Source organism: Miscanthus floridulus, chromosome 8, assembly GCF_019320115.1.
Source record: "Miscanthus floridulus cultivar M001 chromosome 8, ASM1932011v1, whole genome shotgun sequence".
NCBI lineage: Eukaryota > Viridiplantae > Streptophyta > Magnoliopsida > Poales > Poaceae > Miscanthus > Miscanthus floridulus.
In genome coordinates this window covers 193,547,687-193,566,646 of record NC_089587.1, presented here as the reverse complement: position 1 = coordinate 193,566,646, position 18,960 = coordinate 193,547,687, and the positions used below count along the sequence as shown (strand labels likewise).

At 42.6% G+C, this 18,960-nt stretch overlaps 1 pseudogene; it reads right to left on the bottom strand.

Moving 5' to 3' along the window:
* The window catches only part of LOC136470422 (serine/threonine-protein kinase 1-like), a 34,229-nt pseudogene continuing 15,269 nt past the window's right edge, over positions 1–18,960 (bottom strand).

Sequence of the window (18,960 nt, the reverse complement as noted above, 5' to 3'; positions counted from 1 at the left end):
TCACCTCATACGCTGCGTCGTGGCTCTCCACCACCGTGTCCCGCCGTGCAACGCCGTGCTGTTCGTCGGCGACCTGTCAACGGCATCTTCATCGAGGACCACGCCGCCATTCGAGACTCCCGTGGCTGCTCTCCGGCTCCCGTGGCTGCTCTCCGGCTCGACGACCACGGCAACCTCGCGCCCATGCATGGCCTGCGCAGCCACGACGTCTCTTCTAGCGACGAACGGGTGCACAAGAAGTAGTCCAGGCGGTCGCGTAGCCGCGACGTCTCTTCTGGCGACGAACAGGTGTGCAAGAAGCTGTGCCATAGACGCCCGCTTGGTGTAGTCCTTCTGCAGGCAAGCGGCGACGAACGCACGGAGCTCCGGCGACGCTGCGTCGTCTGGCCGCGAATCCGCGATGGCAGCTCGCCGAAGCAGATGGCGCACATGAGCGCCGCCCAGCTGGGCTTCTGCCCGGCGGGGAGCAGCGGGTACCGTCCCATGAGGAGCTCCAAAACGGTGACCCCTAGGCTCCACACGTCGGCGGCGCAGGGGTCGGCGTGTTCGTGGCGCTCCGTGTCGAACCGCTCAGGGCTCATGTACGCGGCGGTGCCCTCGTAGGCGGCGCAGTGGTCGCCGGCGCGCGAGAGGACCTTGGCGATGCCGAAGTCGGCTATCTTGACCTCCCCGGCGGCGCTGACGAGGAGGTTCGTCGGCTTGATGTCGCAGTGGACGACGCTGCGCGCGTGGAGGTACGCTAGTCCGGCCAGCGCCTGCGTCGCGACCTCGGCGAGCGTGGCCTCCGGGAACGCCCCGCGCCGGGCCATGACGGTGTCTAGCGAGCCGCCGTCCACGAGCTCGAGCAGGAGCACGACGTCGCCGGGGGCCACCGCAGGGAGCATGGAGTGGCACCGCACGACATGCGGCGAGCTATCGGCGCGCCGCAGGGCGTCCACCTCTGACGCAGCCCCGGGGTCGCCGTGGTGCAGCACCTTGAGCGCGTACAACGCCGACGTCTGGCGGTGCGCGACCTTGTACACCGTGCCCCCATTCCCGTGCCCCAGCATGGCGAGCCTGTCGAAGTCCGAGAGCCGGAACTCGCCGCTGGCTCACGGCGCGGACATCGAAGCCTCCTCTCTCTGAATGTCAGAGCCATTTGCACACTAACCAGCCCTCGTCTACTGCTCACGTGAGCTACAACTGCCTCCAAGGCCATGTCAGCGCCACTATAGACCGCCACGTCGGATTAAAAAAAGAAACGAAGGGGTATGGACTAGAGATACATCACTTCTAAAGTTTATGGGCCCGAAAAACCACTTTCACAGTTGATGGACCCAAGTGAAACATGGACAAAAGTTAACGGATCAATGATGCATTTAACTCTTTGTTAATTATTATTATTTTTGTTACAAATACCTTGTATAGGGATGATCTCAATCCATCCGCGTATCCGGAGTTGGTTCTAGAGTTGGGAACTCACCGTACGGTCAACCACAACCGCACCCCAATCTAAATATGAATTCAAAAGATTTACACCGTTTGCGTGTTTACTTTTAAAGTGATAGTCTCATAATTTGAGGTGTACACCGTGTTTCTATAAACATAGTGACTACCTCTGAGTTGAATCACCCAATAAGGTATATGTCATGTTCCTAACATATGACTACCTTCAAAATATGATCAACCCATACTATTAGCATAAACACAAGGTAATGGGATGACATCTACTGCACATACACATATTTGTAGATTATGCTCCCCTACTACAAGGTCACCAGTTTGGTTTGCACCTTTATTTGTGTGTTAACTTGCTAATGTATAATTATTGAGACTATATCTTGGCAATGATTACTGTTCACGGTGATAGTAGTGATTTTCTATCACCTATCCAATATGAGGTAAACACTACATGTGATTCGAGATTCATCTTGACATCATAATGTTTTGCATATGCCAATTCAAGACACATCTTGAATATGAAGTTATTTAAGTAACCATTTGCTTAAATAAATAGCAATCTATAGTGCATAATTTGGGGACTCCTTTCTATCATATACAGAGTCTATGTTTTGGCAAAGACTTTACATCATCTATTCCCACCGGAATGGACTCCAAAACATTAGCAACGACTTTGTCGCGTGTCCTTTTATAGAATGGTTAGTCTATAATCAAGTATCACCTTGAACCCTAAAATTTTGCCTTTATTGCTATACTATTTATTGTCAAAGTAAATTCATACATGATAAACTGATGTAGGATATGGCTAATATTTCCAATTTGGAATATTTCCAACCTCGCATTGGATAGAATTTATTTTCCTAACATGGGCATTACAACCAAATGCTCAATCCATTCTGGATATTGCCACACTTGCATTTTTTGCAATTTTTTATGCAACTCCCATATTTGGATTTTTACAAATTTGAGTATTCAAAGGAGTGAGATCCATCTACCTTTTGCAAATTCCTCATTAGGATTTCAATAAAGGATGTAATATTGCCCAAATCATAAATGATTGTTTACTCATTCGTTTATCAAGGATCTTTGATCCATGGCAATATACAACACAGTGGATTCTCATGAACGCAAATGTCATTTTTCATTTAGAAAAGTGATCATGTGTGACAAATCTCACATTTTCACAAAAATGTGATTGTACTATCCGTGTACACAGAAAATCCTAAATCAAATATTTGGCTCAACTATACCTCCAACTCATTGGAGACAAGCGAGTTCTTTGGATCAATTTGAAGTTCACTTCAATAAGCGAACGCTTGCAAAAATCTTCATATTTCTATTGGAAATATTATTAGCCTAATGTCGTACTACCACATGTAGTATGTTGTTCATTACCAAATAATATCATGTACCTCATACATGGTATACATATTCTATATGAGTGCAAATTCATACTCGAATATTGCCTCACTCTATATAGAATCACTTGGGATTCAACCAGGTGGAAAGAAATCTTGTTTAGTGGACCATTGTCAAGCTAACACAATGATGAGAGATTGCGCTCTCTTTGCGGGTATTCAATTAATCATGGATGCATCAGTGTATCCTGATTCTATAAATACCCCAGTGATGTTTTCATGTTATCTACTTGCATGGTTTCCATACCGAAACCCAATACTAAGGAGCGATGATGAAAATCTTCACTCGACTTAGTGCAACATATATGGAAACTAGATAATTGTGCAAATTCCTTCTGTATCATCTGGGGTGTATTATACATACATCAATCCCATATTATATGTTGCGTACAAAATAATTTTCTCTCTTGATTCCATCAAGATTTGGCACATTTGCCTTAATCATTCTACCTTTAGGATGATGAGAAAATTATTATCAATTCTATTGGTCATAACATCAATATGAGCCACTAAATTTCTTGAAGAAATTCAAGAACATACATGTGACTTCATTTGCCATTTTATGGACCATAAAAATACTATGTAATGCACATTTATGCATCTACAATGTTGTCCTAAGTGTGTCCTTTACTCATAAGGTACCACAAATTTGCCAAACCCATTGCTCAAATTCTTCAATTTGGAGCACATGATCCTCGACGTGGGATCCAATCCATTTATATGGAATAGTTTGGTTTTTAGGGACTACATCATTAAGTATCTTATGTTCATACACATAATGGCTCAATTGAATCTCTCGTCGAGAGAAACAAGTCTGTTGTTTGATGACCCAAAATAGAATTGCAATTTACCAACATCTAGTTGGTGGCATGTGGATTTACACAACGCATCAAAATCCAAATTCATCAAACTGCAATTATACGTCTCCCTCCGTTGCAGCTAGTACGCGAAAATTTGGCCCTATAGCCAAAACATTTCCCATCCGCGAATCGGTAATGTTTTGTACGTACCGATATCACCATCACAGCATACATCAATGGGTATTTTGGAGATCAACATAAGGTATCATTTTTTGTCATTCGATAATACCTCAGATCTCTAATTAGGGATTCATTCATTGCCCGTATGCTGAACACATCTTTGAGGAAGATTCCAAGCATTAGGGGGAGATACTTACCACACGTAGAATGCCAGGAATCAAAAAGAGAATGTCACTAATGATGTTCGATCCTCATATCCACGTACCAAAGAATCTGAATCAACAGTTTAAAATATCTTATATTTGCAACACATTGCAAATAGTCTGCCAAATGCATTTACTTGTCATAAAGTTATCACCAAATCCGATCCCCATTTAATGTGACTGAAAGAGTGGAGGTACCTAACAAAACCACTCAACTCCTGAATCTGAATAAGAGGGGGAGAAATATGGCCACATGGGGATACAATTTCTTGCAAGCATTCTCGGATTAGGGGGAGATAATTCTCCAAGACAGTACATGCATATCAACATCAACTTGATAGACACTATGGATATTTACTATCCAAAGCCTATGGATGTTTAACATCCAAAAGCCCAGCACAACTTGTGCACAAATTTAGGCGCTGGGTCATTGGAATGCCCTAACTCTGTTATTATGGGAAATGACATGGAGTTCAAAAGGGTCAATATTTCCACATGCTAAAATTGGTTCCATTGAATCAATCATACAAAAGAATACAAATTGTTGACATACTCCTCAAAATTGCCGTACACCTTATCTAGATCTAGACCACAAGTCCTAGGTAGAGTGTTCAAACACTCACATTGGGTCAACCAAAGGTGGCAATTAAGGAGAATTGCTTTCACTCAATAGTGAGAAGCCATTACCTCTGAAATGACTTCTCCTCACAATGCGTTCCCTATGGAACCATTATGGATTTTTCAAATCCATAAGGTGGTGAAATAGTGAGAGCTTATAGCACATGGTTTCACGCAGAGACCTAGCATAACGTACCCATTGGTATGTGTGGAAATTATGTTCCTATATCGATAATTGGCAGATCAAATTTGATTTGGATAGATTTGGATTATAAGTCCCAATGGACTTTGTATTCTGAATCAAAAAACAAATCGCAACATACATTGTGTATAAATCAAGTCACTCCACGACTTGGAATAGTCAAGTTGATTGTGGTACAACTGACTAGGTGAGTTCCTTCCACAGAAGGATGTCTCCCATCTTGATGATTTCACCTGTGTGACAATAGTAAAATCCCATTGGATTTTATACATCTCATATGACACATATCAAAACAGGTAGTCATCCTATAAGACGGAATTGAGATATAAGATTTGGGTAAAACCAAATTATGCTTAAGTCTATAACTTAAGCACACACATCAGTCTTCCAATATTCAATTGATATTGTACACCAATATCCAAATAATGTTGGACAATCATACTACCAACACTATGGTCATTCAATCATTAAATATGGATCAATATCCATTCTGACCCTTGGGATAACAACCATAGTGCCATCAAAGCGCTCATGTATCTTGCATACTACAACAGGCCTGATATTACACTTGTAGATACTTGCTATAGCTTGAAAGGCGCAACTTCTATAACATCGAAAGGTGGGAGTCAAAGAGGATATCCATAGATATCTATATGATACAAAGGATCTTGATTTATTATTATGTAAATTAAGATATGACCATGTGGAGTATCGGGATACTGGCTATTTAATCCTCATAATGCTAGATCATATACTGATGTTATAGTGGTAAAGTTCTCATGGGAGTCATCAAACTTAACTCTAATGGCTACTTCCACTCCTCATTCTAAAGTATTACATGAACATGTATGACTTTATTGAATGGTTGCTTTTGATTCCATCGAGCAACTAGCCATTATCTTCAAAGATAATGCAAGTTGTGTTGCTTGGATGTAAACAGGTTACATAAGAGCAATATCACTATATTGCCTTCTAGAAATGTTTTATTCTCACGAAAGTGAGGAGATAAACACCTTGCAAACTAAATCAAGTGATAACTCCACGAGATTTATTCACAAAGTTCCTACCAATTTCCACATTTCACAATGTGTTGTTGAGATTGGTATGCTATGACTTTGAGAGTTGCAAGGCTCAGGGGGAGACTCCTCTTGAAACTATAACATGTCCAAAACATCATATTGTACTCTTTTCCTCTATGAGTTTTTCCTCACACAGGTTTCTCATAAAAGGTTTTTAATGAGGCAATATCAATACAAGTTCATATGTCATATCTCTTATTTTTCCCACCAGGGTTTTTGTAAGGGGTATCTAAGACAAACATATGTCATATCTCCTATTTCCCCCCCCACAGGGGTTTTTGAGTAGGTATCAAAGACATATAATTACAGTTATGATCCTCAGATCATATTTATTGTTCTCTAAACTTGGTCATGGGTTTTCCTTCCAAGGTTTTTGCCATATGAGTTTACAATGAGGCAATAATCATTATATGCTATATCTTTCTCCTTGTTTTCTCATTGGGTTTTAAGGAGTTTTTAATGGTATATCCACACACATTTCTCCTCATTTTCCCCACAGGGTTTTTGGAGAAATTATTCAATACATTGATCTCAAGGACGGATTTGATCAAGGGGGAGTGTTACAAATACCTTGTATAGGGATGAATCTCAGTCCATCCGCATATCCGGAGTTGGTTTTAGAGTTGGGAACTCACCGTATGGTCAACCACAACCGCACAATCTCTGTATGTGGCCACGTGGGAGTTACTCCCCGCATGGCTGCATGCACGGGAACTTCCCATGGCCATAGGATATGCCCACATCGTGGTGTACGAATGAGTTTTCCATCCTCGAACCTCCTCTCCTCTTGTATAAATATCTATCTAATGATCAATGAAAGGGTTGGATGGTTCATTCTATTCCCATGTGTCTTTTACATTACTCGCAATTTATACTCGCAACAATTTTTAAATATTTCTTATTTTGGCTCTTGTTGGTCAAGAAGCTTGGTTCATATTATTTAGATAGGCATATAAATAATTTTAACTGAAAAGGCTGTCACATACAAATCTGTACATCTTGTCGAGTACTATAAATTTCATATACATTTTTGCTTCATTCACTATTGGAAACGAGGATTGCCCTCTGGGTGATAAATTTTTATGTCGGTTTTTAGCCATACCAACAGGGAAATTTGTTATGAAGCACAAATTTTTGATTTCGCAAAAAATATATTTTTAGATTTTTTTTACTATCCCACTAGAAAACACAAACAACAATTTATATGAGTACTTTACTCGAGTATCTTGTGCAATCATGAACCAATTTATCACAACTATAAAAAAATACTTTTCCAACGTTATTGTCTCCACCAATTCTATTAAAATCGACAATGATACAATATCACCACTGGTTCGTTATAAACCGGTAGTGAAATTTGATTTTCACCGCCGGTTTATAATGGAACCGGTGGTGATAATGTTTTTATCGCTAGTTTGTGGCATTACCAGTTCAAGTTACAAACCAACAATGAAAATCAGCCCCAAATATATATTAAGGGTCTCTCCACCCTCCCCTTTACCCTCCTCCCTTCCGCTGCCGACACTCCTCCTTCTCCTCCATCGCTAGCGCTATAGATCCGCCGCCGCCGCCCCCTCCTCCCCCGACGCCCGGCGCTCCTCCCCCCCTCAACATCGGCGCTATATAGATTAGGGCTACCCCTCCTCCTCCACGGCTAGGCGGAGGCTCTAGTGCAGTGGCACTAGCGAGGCACTGCTGGATTTGCGTGACTCAATGGTAACTACGCGGACAACTAGCGACGCCGACAGCGCGGGTGGGCGAGGGCGCAATCTTGGTAGGCAATGGCATGGATGGACGTTTGGCGCGGACGGCCCTAGGTGCGGATGCGCAGCGCCGGGTGTAGCTATTGTTTTTTGGTTTTCATCGTCAGTTCCAATCCAAACCAACGATGGTGTTGATTCACATCATTGCCGACTCGTGAAACCAACAGTTTCCCAGCCGGCAATGATGACATATCTATAGTATAGTGTTAAGCCTTGCACATATTATCATCCATTCATCACTATATAAATACCACATTGTTATTACAAGATTTATTTACCATAATTGCTAGGGGCCAGTTCAATGTCTTAGCATCGTTTTTAGACATTATGGGTAAAAAAACTAGGGTTGACAAATCCTTCTCATAAACCTCAGTCAAATAAATCTTTTTTTTTTGTAAATGTCTAGTTAGCTTCAAATCCCACCCAAAAATGAAAAATCCAAGTCCAAATAAATATTTTTGCTTTCCTGTTGGTAGTCCAATGTTTTCAATACGCCAAATCAACGTCCATGTCAGCACCACCTTTGGTCTTTCCCCACCTTGATTAGTTAGCGGTTAGCAGCCATTGAACGGTCCACCACAGCACCACACTCATGTGCGTGGCCAGCATGATACAACTCGCAGGCACACGCCCTCACCAGTCCCCACCTATCAACCTGCTATAGGCCCCACCTATCAGCCTGCTGCATGGTTAACTCTCTCACCAGCAGCTCCTCTCTCACTCTCCCGCTCATGTTGACTATATTGAGAAATAAATTTAAAAACGGCCAGGTCGATTTTCCCTTAATTGGCCATAGCGAATGATTGCAAATTAATTGTTGTGCTGGGAAAAGGAGATATCTGCTATACTCTCCCCGTTCCAAAAAAGAGTGTCGCTAGTTTGACCGCATTTGTAGAAAATTTTAGCAGCACTTGTATCTCCAAATAAGTTTATGATAAAAATATATTGAATGATTTATCTTTATCTAATGATACTAATCGTGCACAATAAATACTAATATTTTCTTATATATTTGGTCGAAGTTGAAAATTGTTTGAAAGATATTCTAGGGATTGATTTCATTCCTTTTATCGCCTGCTAACCATGTAAAGAGCTATGCTTGAAAGATGTCTATAAGGAAATACTGAAACTCGATATATGATTTATTTTATATACAATTTCGTTTCAAAATGGTAATTTAGCGAGGGACTTGCAGCGGGCTGTTGTGGTTTACCTAAGGTCAGTCTTAATGAGAGTTTCATCTTATTGTTTCCAAGACTCCTATGCGTTGGAAACAGTGTAGACAAGTTTCATCAGATGAAACTCATCCCACATCTCTCTTCATTAATACTAATGCCACATAAGCTTATTTAATACTTATGAATCTCCCATTGAAATTGACTTAAGATGGAAGATGATGGGAAGAGTAAAAGATGGAAACCATCTGGCCCAAGAATTTTTTTTATCAACTGCCATAGTTATCCTACTAGTGCAATCTTGTGTAGGAGCACGAGTGCACATTGTCACGAATGTACGCAAGGGGATGGAAGGATCCAATACGTCACTATGCATTTAAAGGATTGCATGGTTCAACCTTTTCTATTGTGATTAATGCAATATTGTTTTACTAGGATTATTATACACGTTGCAACGAGAACAAAAAGTATAATACCATAACATTGTAGTTAATTTGCCCGTGTGTTGAGGGAGAGGGAGACCGTACCAGAAGTTTTTCACCCTTTCTTATATAGCATGGGGTTAGGGTTACATACATGTGTGACTCCTAATGGTCAAAGGTACTATTGCCACCAGTAAGTAATTATCACATCCAACTGATGCAACACTATTGGGATGACGGTTGCTAGAGCCGGCTCCTGTCTTAGCCGGATTCATGCGGATGGTAGGCACACACTGCATGTCACTCTGGTTAGGTAGGATAGTACTGTAACAGTGCCAGACATTGATGAGGAAAACATCCTTTGTTATTCATTGGTTTGTGAGACCCTGTCTTGTGAGCTTATTCATACTAGCACTATTCATAGTATGTTCCTTATTGTTCTTGCTTCTGTTGTTCGATTAACAGACATGAATTAGCCTTTGTAGTGAGGTCAATCGGGCAATACATGGTTGATAACTAGAGGAGACATGGTGCTTCGATTGTAGAGTTTGAGTCCTTGTAATCAGAAGAAGAATCATGTGTGTCAAATCTCCACCAAATCAAGAGTTACCTTCATGGAAGATTGGGCACCCCCATTTCATCAGGCATGACCATCCATGTGCCCAGTTCTCTGTATGGCGGCAACATGGCATGTCCTATAGCATGCTCTGGTGTAGTGTTGATACATAATCAAGTACTTCTTGCCCTATGAATTGGCTGCCCACAATGCACAGGGTACATGTTTCGCTGGTGCTTCTACTTGGGTGCTTCCGTACGCTGGGTGTACCGGTGGATGAGGCACTCCTAGGTCGGGTCCATCCCTAGCCAGTCAGTTCATCGAACCCTATTCCTGAAAGTCAGATATGATCTCGGGGAGTATACTCGAGGACTATGCACTCATCAGACCTACACTCTTGTGTTTATTTTAAACATGGAGTTTATGAACTTAGTGCTACATTATATCATTTTAATTGAACGTGTGAATTGTGATATTGATTAGGTGCGTAGATCATAATTGTTATATATGATATATAAAGTGATTTAAAAAATACTGTTGAACAAGCATTGAAAGCTATCGACACAAAATTTTATCCCGTGCCGAGGACACACGTAGCAAGCCGGAAGGGTCCGCTCGATGGAGCTAGAGATCTGCCTAGCTTCAGTGCAAGGGTGGTCGATCCTGCACACTCCTCCCGAGACATGCCAGTCAATTTGACCCTGCAATTGACAAGGAGAGAAAACTTATCAGTAATTAAGGGCGGGACTTGCCGGTGTTACCAGACAGTCCCGAATGTGCGGCTCTGAGAGCCGAAATGAAAGGAAATCGACTAAATAGTTGATTCCAACATATTCATGAGAATAAATCGGTTAAAGCTCATTGGGTTGTATAAGAAAAATCGGTTATCATTCAAGATAAATGTCGTTATTTGAGCAAATATTAATCAATATCAATAAGATGTCAATAATGATTGGTTTATACTAAGCCAATGACTGCAAGTAACTGAACTCCTTTATAAAAGAAATAGTTCATCATTATTCAACCATTTAATAGAAACAAATCTAATGAACATATTAGATATCATATATCGCTTTGACCAGTGGGGCATGAGGCAGAATCATGCAGGCCGTAGAAACAACAATAGACTCGACGACCCTAACTTATTACTAATATCAGTGGGACATGAGGCAGAATCATGCAGGCCGTAATACAATAATAAGATCATGTGGCTAACACATCTTTTAACTTATCGCTACTTCAACGATCTCGTGATACGAACTGTTCGTGAAAGCGCTCGATATCGGCTAAAACAGCCGATTCAGGCATAGCACACAGTTAAGGTCATGCCTTATCAGGAATAGATCTACCAAATAACGATCCTCACTCCATGGTGTTAACAGTGGGGTGTGAGGCAGAATCACACAGGCCGTAATAACAGGCCATGAAACGGTTCTCTCTAGCCAATAAATCTACTCAAGATACAACATGCTTTAACCACAAGCTATGTGTGATCAAGATTGACGTAAAACAACCTCTGTTCATGATGAGGTGAGATTGACAACCTCTGTTCATGATGATGACCTGTTCTGACTCGCCTATAGGTCCGTTGTGAATGACAACCTTCATCCTTTCCCCAGGACCGGCAAACCCGCTGATGTTGCATCCTCCGCGCCGGCTTCATCATCGGGTTCTTCCAACTCATATGACGGCGATGATGCCTGGCGCTTCTTCCAAGAATAGAGGGCAGCCGAGGACCGCTATTCCGAGGCGATTCGGAACAACGGCCAGCTTGAGATTCGTCTAGGGGTTTCCAAGCGGCCCTTAATGCGGCTAAGGAGGAGGCCAGCGCCGTTCGAGCGTGACTGGCTGAGTCTGACGCCGCGGTAGCAGGTAAGATGAGTTCCATGAACGTTTCTATTCTGGTTTCCATTGCCTTTGTCTTGATATTCTTCTGCAATCGCCAGCTCAAACGATGCAATTGGAGTCTCTCCAATTGGCGGCAAACGCGGCCGCAGACACCGTCAATGCTAGGGGTTCCCTCATTGACGCTCGTCTCCAAGACATCCCGGCCCGCGTCTAGGAGATTGCCCTTCATGGCGCGTCGGTGGCGCTAACTGCGGCGCAGGTCCAAACTAGGCATGATCTCCACGCCATGGAGGTTGGCTTCCCGATTGGAGATGGCCCCGAGGGACATGAAGATTTGATAGAAGATTTCACCGCAGCGGCGGAGGCCATTGTGGATATTACATCCGCTCAGGATGTGGTGAACAAAGTCTTTGACTAGATTGTACTTAGGGGAACCAGTGAACAAAGACTTCTCTTTCATGAATGCGCCTCAGTGCAATGCCCTTATATATGATTGTTTTTATTTTTTGTTTTTGCTCTATAGGCGATACATATCATATCGGCTTTTATTGTCTTTGAAGATTTTCATTTTTTGAACTAGAGGCGATACCCTCCTAGTACCGGCTATTAGAGCCGAGAACGAATCGGTTATCAAATATTGACCAGATGTTAGGATAACGTCCCTCAGAACTTTTCATATCAAAGTTTAAACGGTTAATCAACCCAGGTCAAGCATTCTATTAAGCAAAACAGAACTTCTTTAAGGAATCCATTAACTCTGAATCGCATTTACAATTTGACTCAACATCCACATATGTCGGCCTAAACTCATCTCTAGGACTCAATGCTTATTTTTTCCTTTAATCCAATGACCGATGTGAAGCCATGATTTTTCTACTAAAACAAACTCTTAGAGCCGATCGCTTGCATTGGCTGTTGGCTTTTATTGCTAATCTTAATGAAGCCTCCTTCCCATGACTTGCTAGAAAAACATTCAAAGTCTCATAGTTCCCAAAAAACTGGATCGACTGTTGCGATGCTCATGGACTCATCAGCGTGAACCAGTTCTACATTATCCCCATGCCATTGAATCAAACACTGATGCATGGTTGATGGTATACAACAGTTCGCATGAATCCAATCACGATCGAGGAGTAAACCGTACGACTCTTTTCCATCGATGAAGAAGAATGTGGTGAGCAGAGTCTTGCTTTTGATTGTTAGTTCGACATTTATTGCCCCCTGGGTCTTAGACATATTACCTCCGAAATCCTTAAGGATCATGTCAGTCTCCATTAGATCTTCTGGTCCTTTGCCAAGTTTACGAAAAGTGGTGTAAGACATAAGATTAATGGAAGCGCCTCCGTCCACCAACATCTTGTTCATCGACTTCCCATCAACAAGACCTTTCATATATAAAGCTTTTAAGTGCCGATGTTTGACTGGTTTGTCAAATATTGCTTGTTGTACAACCGTTAACTTGACAACTATTTCCTCATACTCCGATTCATCGAAATCCGAATAAACTTCTTGATCTGTCAGAGCTCTAAATTCTAATGGCAACAGAAAATCCATTTGGATATTAGCCGATGGTTGCTTTCTATCGGCTGTTTGCTTGGTACGCTATACTTGAGGTTTACCGGATGCCTGAGCCTATTCCATCTCTTTATTCCTTAGGCATTGCACCCTTCTCTTCTGGCTTCTTGTTAAACCTCCTAGACACCATTGGCCCTGCTACCAAACATATTTTCTTTTGTTGCTCTCCCCTTCATAATCAGCTCAGTCCTGGTCAACAACTCTTTTTCCCAGCTGATTATGAACACTTCCATTTTTTAAGCGCCGATCCTTGTTATCATGATGATATGCATCTAGAGTATGGATAGACCGGTGGTTGGTTTGAGATTGCCTAAACTCCTAATACTGATTGCTGCATTCTGGATAGTCATGTCTGGTAGGCAACTTCAAACCTTCATTCCAGCAATGTCTGAAGAAAGGACAATTCCAATGTAATTTGGCTCGTTTCCTTTCATACCTCTCTTCTTTCAGTTGATGCTGGTATGCCTGATCCTTTAACCAATGCTGATAATCCTTTTCCTTCTACCGCTACCACTTATTCAACAGAATCCGAGATGTAACCTGTGGCTTTGTCGTCTCTGCTTTTGACGTCCCCCCTGCTCGTATCGACTCTTTTGCTTGACACGACGTCTTCTAATCTCTCTGTATTCATCAGCCGATATTTGCATCTTGGGATCGACCGTTCCAGCTTCTTTTGATTTGGTTGACGTTAGGACCTTAGTCTTTCTTTTGAGTAGCCCAGCATCAACCATGTTTTGTTCTCCTAGGAAAGGATTATCATCAACTTTCATTTTCCAAGACGTATCAAATTTGATCCTCCCCTGCTAAATAGCCCTTTGTATATGCTGCCGGAAAATTCTGCATTCGTTGGTGGAATGAGAAGTAGCATTATGGAATTTGCAGAACTTCTTATTCTTTAATTGATCAGGGGGCAACATGATATGACCATCGGGCAACTTGATCTGCCCTTTCTCAAGCAAGAAATCGAATAGCTTATCTGATTTGGTGACATCAAAGTCATAGCTCTCCTCGACTCCTCTTCCCCAAGGATTTGGCACCATTACTGTCTTCTTGCCCCAATTCCATTCAGCCGCAGCAACCTCTTCTTCATCTTCATAGCCGTCATCGACTGAGTTTGGATCATAAGCTTCAGCTACTGTAGTACTCTTCTAAAATCAGGTATCTCTGCGCATACTCTAGAATTGGCTATTGAGTGCTGCCACTCATTGAGTCAATTGACCCAAGTTGTCAAATTCTTATCCCAGTAGCTTTTCTTTCCACATCGGCAGCATTCCTTGAACAACTAAAGCAGCTGGTTGATCATCAGCCAAGTTTAAGGAGAAGCACAAGTTCCTGGTTTCTCGGAACCTCTGAAAAAATTCAGTGCCCGATTCATTAGTCTTCTACCTTATAGTTGTCAAATTAGTAATCTTCTTTTCTCTAGTCCTAGTGTAAAAATATGTATGAAACTTCTTCTCTAGATTAGCCCAATTGGCAATGGAATTGACTGGCAATGATGAAAACCAAGTGAAGGCTGGCCCTGATAAGAACAAGGAGAAGAAACGAACTCGATGGGCATCCTCAATTGATGCTTCGCCCAACTGTGTAAGATATCGACTGATATGTTCTATCGTGCTTGTACTGTCTTGGCCAGTGAACTTAGCAAACTCTAGGAGCCTGTAATTTGTGGGAAGGGTGACCAAATCATACCATTCTGGATATGGGCGTTTGTACGAAAAGGTCAGCCCTTTTGGCTTCAGACCGAACTGATTCTTTATCATCTCGGTCACCCTCAACAATAACTCATCAGCTTGCGGATTTGGATTTCTCTGTACCTGCTGACCCATCTATGGATTGAAATCCTGTGTGCCTTGATATCCTAGATTTGGCATCATGTGAAGGGTGTTATAATCTGTGCCAAAGTGATACCCTTGTGGAATCTTGATCTGTTGGGTCCTTTGCTGACTTGCTGCTTGAAGTCTCTGATTATAGACATAAGGATCTATATCTCTATGAATCCTTTGAATTAATGGTGCTATTTTTTGAGCCGATGACGGTATGTGGCCTGATGTGCCAAAATTGATCACCTGGTTCTGACTTTGCCCCATCGGCTGTTGCACATGCTATATTGATGGTCCAGGATTGTACTGTGTCTAATTTGCAGTAGTTCCTTGAGTTTGTTCAGATGGACCCTGAACTGTCTAGACATCACCACTACCAGCTAGTGCTGCTTCTTGATGGCTAGTACCGACTTGATTAGTCCCTTGGGTCGATGGATCTAGAATGTTGTAATAAGCCGGCCCACCTTAACCAACTGGAAATCTATGAATCGCCTCTCTCATGGCATTGTGGAATATGTCCATGAAAGCTTTGTTATGGCTTGATATGGTATCACAAACAGATTTGTCTACAACTTCCTTAAAGAAACGTCTGTCTTTATCTTCAGTTGTATCTATCTGCCCATGTAGTAGAACTATTGGTAGTGAAAATTTCTGAACAATTGTGTTGTTACGTGTTTTGGTGTAGGACAATAAACATTTGTTCTGAAACTCTCCTGTATCTTTGCTGATGATACCATTATCCCCATCAGGTAGATCTTCATAATGCAGCATAAGGATGTCATTGTTATTGTGAACCACCATGACGATTGTGGGGTCCCATCGGGCGTGCCAGAAACGTGTGTCGACACAGAATTTTGTCCCATGTCGAGGACACATGTAGCAAGCCGAAAGGGTCCGCTCGATGGAGCTAGAGATCCGCCTAGCTTCAGTGCAAGGGTGGTTGATCCTGCACACTCCTCCTGAGACATTCCAGTCAATTTGACCTTACAATTGACAAGGAGAGAAAGCTTATTAGTAATTAAGGGTGGTACTTGCCGGTGTTGCCAGATAGTCCCGAATATGCCGATATGAAAGGAAATCGACTAAATAGTCGATTCTAGCATATTCATGAGAATAAATCGGTTAAAGCTCATTGGGTTGTATAAGAAGAATCGATTATCATTTGAGATAAATGTCGTTATTTGAGCAAATATTAATCAATGGCAATAATATGTCAATAATGATTGGTTTATACTAAGCCAATGACTGCAAGTAACCGAACTCCTTTATAAAAGAAACAGTTCATCATCATTCAACCATTTAATAGAAACAAATCTAATGAACATATTAGATCTCATATATCACTATGACCAGTGGGGCATGAGGCAAAATCATGCAGGCCATAGAAACAGCAATAGACTCGATGACCCTAACTTATTACTAATATCAGTGGGGCATGAGACAAAATCATACAAGCCATAATACAATAATAAGATCATAGAGCTAACACATCTTTCAACTTATCGCTACATCTCGTGATGCGAACTGTTTGTGAAAGCGCTCGATATCGGCTAAAACAACCGATTCAGGCATAGCGCACAGTTAAAGTCATGCCTTATCAGGAATAGATCTACCAAATAACGATCCCCACTCCACGGTGTTAACAGTGGGGTGTGAGGCAGAATCACACAGGCCGTGATAACGGGCCATGGAACGGTTCTCGCTAGCCAATAAATCTACTCAAGACACGACATGCTTTAACCGCACGCTATGCGCGATCAAGATTGACGTAAAACAGCTGATAAACGTAATGCATCGTTTAACGTGTAGATTAGATTAGTTTCAGATTAAAAAACAATGGGCTAAACAAGATATAAGGCTAATCTAGATCAATCCCAATCGGGCAGAGTGATATTGCTGTAATTTAGATAAATAATGAAAGCAATAAGCAATATCGGTAACTTAACTTGACCTTGATCTAGTTCATTCAGTGGGGGTCGATTGGATCGATACAGCCATACTTGAACTAGGCAATAATCGATAACTAACTTATACCAGAGTCGTAGTGGAGGTCGACCGGATCGATACAGCCGTACGAACAGAGGTATAAGCCATGACAGTACTTACAACAAGCAGTGGAGGTCGACCAGATATATGCAGCCGTACTTGCTGAAGAACTCACCGAGATCTACTCTACTCCTACTCCTAAGGGGTGGCCAGAGACAAAAAAGTAAATGACTTGTATATTAGATTGATTGTGTGTCTTTTACAATAGCCGAAGTTTGATATTTATACCTAGGACCTACGCATGACTCCTGTCTAAGCACGACTCATCACAATTTTTGACCATAGAGAAAACATTCCTAATTTAAGATAACTTGGACTCTAATTTTTTCCTTTTTGTAGAGTCCAACATGTCTCGTCCTAGCGCCAATCATAGCCTTTGTCGTTATCCGCTGCCACTATCTGAAGAAAGCTAATTCTGGTTTTGCATCTGAATCAGCTGCTTCCGATCTGTATGCATTTAATTCCTTGATGACATGATCTTGGGAACTGTCGAGTCCCTATGACTCTTCTTCCAAATTTTGGTGTAAACAAAGCACAAATCCAACCATGAAAGCATGACCACATGTGTAACAACTATGCTATCGCCAAAGCCCTTTCTGTACTTGCATCTAAGGAGGGCAATTAAGTGGGCCTTGTTGAGTTGATCAGTTTTATTTTGGCATACTTCTTTTGGACAATCTTTGTTGTAAGCCTTGTGTTGGGTTCATAAACCCGGGGTCCCTCGGGGACCGGCTTCCGCACCAAGGCTCGGCCCAAGAGTCTAAATACAATAGGCCGGAAGGACGGCTCAGTCGCTGACCAGAAGGTCTAGACCGAAAGGAGCGGCGCCTGCTCGTCGACCCCTTGGGCCCACCACTCCGATCAGAGCACTAGCTTTGGCCTCCAGCTGCCTCCGGACGCCCTCTCTGATCGGAAGGCCTGGCCCAAAGCGCTACTTCCAACTCTGACCCTGCATCCCTCCGACTGGGGCTCATAAGAACCCTGCTCACTACTCTTCTCTGACCGGCGCACTCAGAGCCTACTAGAGCCATCCGACCGGGGACGCCTGCTCGGTAGGAACCAGAAGACATGCAGAGAAAGGCAAGGCAAGACTCACAAGTCAAAACCACTGTACTAGGGACCATACCCTGCACGGAACAGTACTCTACAGCCACCTCACACAAATAGTATTGTAGGCGCCGACATCTCCCTCTACAGTATTGTAGGGGCCGCTAAAACTCCCATACGGCATCAAATAGCATTTGCAGGTACCGACGTCCACCATCCCTGAAAAAGGTAGCACGACCTCCCATATTTATCTGACATTCTACAGTGACATCAACAGTGTTGTAGGCGCCCACCATTATCTGGTACCCGCCGGTGTGGGCAACAAGGCTCGGTAGGCATGGACAACAAGCCTCGGTAGCATATGCACCCTTTCCCTCTCACTTATAAAGTCGTCCCCTTCATCTATAAAAGGGGGTGCGCTTCCTCCAACAAAGGGAGATCGATCCCAGTTGATCAGAGTTCCTTAGATTGATAGCTCTCAACCACAGAACTGCTAGATTCGGACCTCAAGCACCCGCTTGAACACTTAGCTCATAGCGAAGTTCCTATCACTCTCAGCCCTTCTGACCGAAGCCAACCGGACCTCTTGTACTCCCCATCTTTCTCCTTGTCGTTTGTAACCCCACTACAAACTTCGAGCACCTAGGCTCAGGAATAAAGTCACTGACCGACCCTGACTGGACGTAGGGCACATTGCCTAAACCAGTATAAATCCTGTGTCATTGAGTGCTAGGCACCTCCGATCACAACGTACAACAAAACTACAAA